The sequence below is a fragment of the Mauremys reevesii genome, linkage group 1, assembly GCF_016161935.1.
Source record: "Mauremys reevesii isolate NIE-2019 linkage group 1, ASM1616193v1, whole genome shotgun sequence".
Lineage (NCBI taxonomy): Eukaryota > Metazoa > Chordata > Testudines > Geoemydidae > Mauremys > Mauremys reevesii.
In genome coordinates this window covers 338,553,076-338,561,121 of record NC_052623.1, presented here as the reverse complement: position 1 = coordinate 338,561,121, position 8,046 = coordinate 338,553,076, and the positions used below count along the sequence as shown (strand labels likewise).

The 8,046-nt window shown below is 42.9% G+C and overlaps 1 long non-coding RNA gene across 1 annotated transcript; it reads left to right on the top strand.

Annotated features, from left to right (window-relative positions):
• Window positions 1-968: 968 nt before the first annotated feature.
• LOC120395902 lies at window positions 969-7,280 on the top strand. Its single transcript, XR_005592878.1, has 3 exons — window positions 969-1,135; window positions 1,933-2,024; window positions 7,067-7,280. It is a non-coding gene; the product is annotated as an uncharacterized LOC120395902 (long non-coding RNA).
• The last annotated feature ends 766 nt before the right edge of the window (window positions 7,281-8,046 follow it).

The window sequence follows — 8,046 nt, the reverse complement described above, 5'->3', positions numbered from 1 at the left end:
ACCTAAACTACCATTAACTTTTAGTTCTGTGATCAGTTTGTCTTTTATCTTTTAGGACAAGGTCTACTATAGAATTATATATATATATATATATATATACACACACACACACACACACATATATACATACCCCTTTATTCCAAATATATATATATATAGTTGACAGTAATAATATAAATCAGAAGTTAAGAATTATAGAAAAAAGAATAAGGGAAGTCAAGGGACACAAGGACTTCTTGGTCCTTGCTCTATGGTCTGCAGAGGTAAGGACAATATTAAGGAGTTTTTAAAATATATTAGGAACAAAAAACAATGGTGTTGGTCCATTACTAGACAGAAATGGTAGAATTATCAGTAATAATGCAGAAAAGGCAGAAGTGTCCAATAAATATTTCTGTTCTGCATATGCGGAAAAACAGATGATGCAGTCTCATCATATTGTTAAACAGAAGCTAGTAAAGTCAGACATTTTTAAATAAGCAGGTCCAGATAATTTGCATCCAAGAGTTTTAAAAGAGCCGATTGAGGAAGTTGCTGAGGAATTAATGATGATTTTCAATGAGTTTAGAGCACTGGGGAAGCTCTAGAAAACTGGAAGAAAGCTAATGTGCCAATTTTAAAAAAAAAAGTCAAACAGGATGAACTGAATAATTATAGGCCTGTCAGCCTGACATAGATCCAAGGCATGATAATGGAACAACTGATACAGGACTCAATAATTAACTAAATCAGTGTAATATAATTAATACAAAGCAATATGGGTTTATGGAATATAGATCTCTCGAACAAACCTGATTTTTTATGAGAATACATATTTTGTTGATAAAGGTCATAGTATTGACATATGCAGGGAGGGGGTGTGGCTTCCCTCAGAGACTGATGGGGAGAAAACCCTGCTGGAAGCAGAGAGATGGGACAGGAAGCATAAAAGGCAGGTCCTGCAACTCAGTTGGGTGGAGCTGGTGAAGGAGACACTTCTCACTCACCACTGGAGTGGGAACCTGAAGAGGACCTCTACAGCACTGAGGACTCAAAGGGACTGTCAGAGCTGCCTGCCAACAGGGACGCTGAGGAGCTGCTGGGACTGCAGCTAGCTGTGTACCCTGAGAAGATGAAGGACACCCATGGAGTGAAGGTACCCAGCAAGGAGGTCATAGGAAGTAGCTCAGAGAAACCAGACAGTAGTCTGGTTGTATGGCCAGAATCCCAGTCAGTATGTTTTGTCCAGAGCCATTCACTACTGTTAGGGCCCTGGGCTGGGACCCAGTGGAGTAGGATGAGCCTAGGTCCCCCTACCTCCTGCTGCCAAACCCACCTCTGTGGTGGTAGTCTCCCCAGCTGAGGCCAAAAGGCCTGTGTTTGTCTGCCATCTGCCTGAGTTAGGACATCAGGTGATAGACTGTTTGGTGCTCCGCCCTACACAAGGGCCTGAGCCCTAAACTGTTTGTGCCTCGCCCTGCCTGGGGCAGGGCTCTGGACTATGGGCTGCTTGGCTCTGCCTAGAGAGCCAAGACCTCTCCCTCCCCCACACAATTTTCAACCAATAATGGAGTAAAGGAGCTCATATTTTTTCAATTTTTAAATGAAAAATGGGGGGGGTCAAAATCCCCCTCCCCCTTTTTAAACTTTTTTTTTGAGCAGGGGCAGAAGTGGGAACTATGAGCCAAGAGGGCCTACATTCTATTTGTACCTCTGCTAACAGCTGGTCTTACTAATATTTCACAAAAAATAATTAGTTATGCCTTATAATGCCCCTAAAGTAAACATCTTTGCTCCTACTTTATAGCTGATGAAAATGTGACTAAACCAAGTGTTATATCTCAGGTCACATCGCAAATTAATAATAGACCTAGAGTCAGAGCCCAGAATTCAGGTTTCTGTCTCATCCACTTAATCACAGTCCCGCTAGATAATTTTTTTTAACTCTCTCAGTTTCCCCATCTGTTAAATGGAGAGATAGCAATATGTACCAGAGAAGAAACCTGATGACGTACAGATTTTCAGATATCCACGGTCACACGTAGGTCAGTATGTTTTACAGTTTCATTTCATAATGGCTAGAGTTGAATTCTAGAGTCTCTCCTCTTGGAATGGAGCTGGCTATGCACACTCCAATGCTATTGCACTAACCCACTAGGGTTGCTGACATGCACTGGAAAACTAAGGAAAGCATCATTTGCAAAACAAGATTTGCAGCTGGCCAGAAACTAAGAACCATTGAGTCACTACATGTTGTTTTCTATTTGACCATTCATTCGTCATGCCAGCTTTCAACATCATCCCTAGACTTACACATTTTTTCACCCCATTGTATTTTTAATTAGGTAAGGAATGGTGTCCCTAGCCTCTGTTTCTCAGAGGGTGGAGATGGATGGCAGGAAAGAGATCACTTGATCATTACCTGTTAGGTTCACTCCCTCTGGGGCACCTGGCATTGGCCACTGTCGGTAGACAAGATACTTGGCTAGATAGACCTTTGGTCTGACCCAGTATGGCCATTCTTATGTTCTTATGACACATGGACACTACTATATGGGAATACTCACTGGTATGTAATAAAGAATTCTAGTCCAGTCCCTCAGCTAGTGTAAATTGATGTAGAACCAATTGCTTCAATTGAGCTACTCTGATATATACCAGTTGAGACCTGGCCCTTTAAGTATTTAAAACCCTAAAATGATCATTGTGGAGTTAAAGTTCTGTAATTTTAAGATAAATTCCCTGCCACATATGCATCAGCAGTACACATGATTATTTGCAACTTGCCAGGAAACTAGCAGTCAGTAACATGACCACATTTAAACAGCTAAGCTATATCTGAGATTAATAAAATATAGGAACCATGATGTGAAGTAGAGAGATTCTGAGTGGTAAAAATAATACACTATTCACCACTGCATACCTCCAGTGCATTAACATAATGGGATGGATTTCCCCTTTTAGTCTTCATACACATTCCTCAGGGGGGCCTGAATATCTGCGCAGCTCAAAACTTTCACCACCAGCTCATTAACAACATTTACAATGCCATGAATCTAACCACAATGTTTGCAATCATGGTTCCTAGTAATGCCATTGCTACTGATGCTGTTATCTAACAAGAGCAGCCACTAAAACTGGGACTATTCAGATTTGATCTTCACTAAGTGCTTCATACTACGCATATTATGCTACTATGCATATGTAATTGGAACAACAAATGATAATAGCAAGCATTTGCTTGTATAGGGACAAGCTACTCAATCATCTGTAATAATAGTTGAAGGTTCCATGGGCTGGGCTCGCTGATGTACCAAATTTCTGCTTGGAGTAGCAGAGAATGGGTATCATCAAGGAGCCATTTAGGACTTCCTAAATCTCTGTTTGGAGCAGTCTTTGACAAAGGTTAGAGGAACCTGGGGGCTGCTTTGACCTCTCCCAGGTGACAGCAATTCTCAAGGTATAAGGCAACCATATTTTCCCAAAGCAAAATAGGACACTGCTTGGGGCCGGCCCAAGGCCCCCCACCCTCTCCCCACCCACATGGGGCCAGCCTGAAACCCCCTGCCACCTGCCCGTGTGTGGCTGGCCCGTCCCAAGCCAGTTCCTTCCTTCCACTCAGGGCTGGGGTTGCCATTCTCCCACCTCCACTCACACAGTCCTCTGTGCCCCAATAGGGGTTGTGCCCCACTTTTTTTGGCAAAACTGAACATTTTACCCACCTTATAGTAGCCCCATCTAAGTTGTATTTGCCTAGTTTATTGATAAGAATATCATGTGAGACCGTATCAAATGCCTTGTCCTGTTTGCTCTTGCCAGCTGATGATCAGAGAGCACACAGCTGAAAGGAAGGCAGACAGCACTAGCAAAGAATTTGGAAACTCTCTTCCTTTCTTCCCTATTACCCCCACTCTTTTGTTTGGATTTTCATTGCATGAGACGCTCTTTGGTGTAGGGTCAGCATTTTCTTGTTTCTACTGAACATTTGTGGTTGCTGTGAAATAATAAAATAATAATAGGGAGAAGTAAACCAGAGAAGCATTCATGGAAGCCTGAAATGTCTACCCTGGAATGTCTACCCATTTCAGGGAATATCTAATCTGGGACACCCATGATAACATTTAATCTCATTTTCTCTCACCCGCAGACCTAAGCAGCTGCAAATCTTGGCTTGTGAAATCAAGTGATCAGTTGCTGAAGTAAAAATGTGTTAACTTTAGCAGTTGCTTTATGTCTCTCCATGCCAATTGCCAGGCAGGACAAATAAGCACTTTTAAAAATATAGGGCCAGATTCACCAATACACTCTTCCTGTTTGCACCCCCTCGAGTGATGAAAATAGCTATAAAACTAATCTTCGCAGACTGATTATGCCTGCTTTGCATTACCAGAGCGACACGAAGCAGCCAGAATATGACAGTGACTGTGGCCCATAAAATCCTTCTCCAGTGGTAATACTGAATATGACCAATAACAAATCATTTTCTGTTCCTAAAGTATTAAGCTCTAACTGGAAAATGTGTCTCTTCACTATCAAAGGAATGTCCATTTTCACTGCAACATTCAGGTTTGCCTTAAAAATTGCATATTCTGTTAGAAATTCATAGTATTCAAAAGTCATTTATGTCTCACTCTCCATTTGTTAATGAAAGAGCTGAAACACTGGGGTAGTGATTCTTGTAATAACTGTCTGTTCAGTGTCTCTCTGTCTCTACTTCCTGAAGCAAATCAATGCATTAGGAAAGTCTGACTCTTTGGCCTGGTCTACACCGCGGGGGAGGGGTTGATGTAAGATACGCAACTTCAGCTACGAGACTAGTGTAGCTGAAGTCGACGTATCTTAGATCAACTTAGATAGACTCACTTTGCGTCCTCGGGGCATGGGATCAATGACCGCCGCTCCCCCGTCGACCCAGCTTCCGCCTCGCGCCCTGGTGGAGTTCCGGAGTCGACGGGGAGCATGTTTGGGGATCGATGTATCACGTCTAGACGAGACGAGAGATTCATCAATCTCCGAGAGATTGATCACTACCCGCCGATCTGGCAGATAGTGTAGGCATACCCTTTGGATTCGTGTGTGAATTTTTTGCAGCTGACTTGTGTATTTATTCTTCCTAAATGGAAAAGGAATCCATCACCTCTGGATCACTCTTCTCATTAATGGTCTGATCCAAAACTTACTGAAGTCAATGTGAGTCTTTCCATTCACTTTAGTATGCTAGGGATCAGTCCCTGTGTAGTTGGGAAACTAGCCTTCTGCAAGCATTACTCACATGTATACTCTCATTGATGTTTACTTCTGTGAGCAAAGCCTACGCATGTGTGTGAGGGTATCTGGACACAGCCAAAGTATTGCTCATTATAAATAATAACAATCATCTATGTCACTGGAAGACTAAATTTCCCTTAGTTGATTGTCTTTAATTTTGCCCTAAAGTCCAGATCTTTGTGTAATAAAGGCTTTAAAAAGTCCAGTCTTCCTTTTTCCATCCTCTCCCTGCTCCCTCCATCCCCCAGCCCTGGGGGTGAACACTGCTACACGTTGCAGCTAGAAGAAACTGTAGAATAAAATACAGAATCTCTGCTCCTGGGACATGCATGCAAAATTTTCTTCTTCTATTTCCTTTATAGCTTGTTACAACTTGCTTGAACTGCACATAGAACTATCTCTGCACTAGCTCGCCGATATCAGAAAGTGCCAATTAATACCAGGGCTGTCTGCAGAGTGTCTTTCAGTCCCTTTAAGGTTTTCTCTCTTTCCCCGGAAGATCCTTTTCAAATGTGGGTGAAGATGTCTGTGAATTATGTGCTTGTGACAAGCATAGCCCAATACAAGTAAATGCATGTAACTACATACTTTGGGTAGAAATGAAAAGGACAGCATATTATTGTAATGTCTTGGTAGACACAGACACAGGCAATAGATGTGATTATGCTGATGCTGTGTTAACTGTGCAAAGACAGTTCTAGCTTCCCTGCTTTTATTATGCAGGAAGGAAAAATTATGTGCTATGTGGCTTTTGAATCATTGGCTTCTCTGAAAACATTACCTTACACAGGACCTGATGGGAATCTTTCTAATGACTTCAGTGGGCATTAGATCAGGCTTAAATGCAGGATTGACAGGTCTGATGTAATTATTTGCACCTGTACAGCTATTAAACACAGCTTTAAAACCTCTTCTGTTCAAATGATCCTGAACTAGAATTTACATGGAAAATGGATCATTCTTCAAATAAACTTATATTTTACAGGGCATAATATGTCTATGAATATGTAATGGGAGTTCTGAATCTACCACCTTCTACCAACTACTGTTTGGTTTTCACAGCTCCTAAGTGTTGCAGTCATAGACCTAACACATTCTTTATTGTGAAGAAATGCTCTTTTCAAGTGGCTAGCAGCTTCTAAAGAGAGATTAGAGCAAATTAAGTCTGCATATACCATATATAGCGGTGGTGGACAACCTGTGGCCCGGGGGCCACACACGGCTCATTAGGGTAATCCGCTGGCAGGCCACCAGACAGTCTGTTTACATTTGCATGGCCGCCCACAACTCCAGTGGCCGCGGTTCACCATTCCAATGGAACAGGAAGGGCTCTAGTAGGCTGCTGCCCTGCCCAGCGGCGGGCGCTGCGCTGCCCCCGGTCCGCGGGTGGTCGTCCGTCTTTTCGGGCTCCGGGACGAGCGGTTTACATTTGCATGGCCGCCCACAACTCCAGTGGCCGCGGTTCACCATTCCCGGCCAATGGGAACCACAGAGACATGCTGGTCGCTGCTTCCCGCAGCTCACATTGGCCGGGAATGGTGAACTGCGGCCACTAGGAGCTGCAGGCAGCCATGCAAATGTAAACAAACTGTCTGGCGGCCCGCCAGCAGATTACCCCAATAGGCACAGGCCACAGGTTGCCCACCACTGATATATAGGGATCACTTCACCCATGGCTGAAATGCCCCAGGCAATAACTGCACATGTAACCCACGTGCTTTTATACTGCCTTTTCTGTTTTATTCCAAAGAAAAAGAGAGCAGCAGTGGAGAGTAGGAAGATCTTTGTTGGTCTCATCGTGATTCTGATACACATACAGGGAGAAGAGCAGGGACGTGGCCAGAAGTGTCAGAAATACCCAGCAGAGGAGTGTGGTACCCACTGAGCATGCTCAAAAACTTCCTTGAAGCCAATGTTTGAAGGCGCCATTATGCACAAGCAGTTTTGCATGTCTTACACATCCTCGGTCTTAGATGTGAGCCAATCATCCAATGGACTTGGCTCAATGCTGATGATGGAAGGCTATTTAGATACTGAGCCCTTAGGGTCAGGCTGGTTTCCTATTCTGTTTGTACCATGTTGAGCACAATGGAACTCCAATCCTTGGAGTCCATAAGCCCTACATACTACTACTGCTAATAATAATAATAATAATGAATAATGCCAGAAGAGATGGATGCTATCATGTTTGGGTCTCAAAATCTGTAACCCTTTGGCTATGGTTTTGTGTTATTCCAGCCTTTGCCTATTAGAGAAACCCCTTAATCAAAATAATGTATGGGTCACTGCAGTGTATTTTATGGAGGAAGGGGGAGAGCTGGAAGAGGAGCTTCTGTCACCCCTATAGCATGTATTTACTAGGGAAAAGGCATGTTCTTAACTCAACAACTAAAGCAAGCTAAAATCCTAGGGCAGACAAGGCAGTTTTTACACAGGTCATGCCATGGGGGAGTCTAGAGTTTACCTACATTTTAGGCCACACTATGGACTGAGAAATGGCCTATGGAGAAAATCAGTAGAAAAAAGAATGTATATACACACGTGTGCGCTAAAGAGAAATGTTATGGTGAAGCCCTACATTGCAGCGTGACAACCCTTCCTTACAATCCACACACACAAAAGGGAGTTTGTGAAAGTCTATTGAGGAAGAACAGACTGGTAGACTTACCGCCTAATAATTTTTAAAACAAAAATCTATTAATATTTTTGCAAATATTTGTTTGTAGCCAATGTACACATTTGACTAACAAGCAATTGTGCAGCGCTGTGTCTGTGAAGGGAACTGAGAATTGTTAAGAA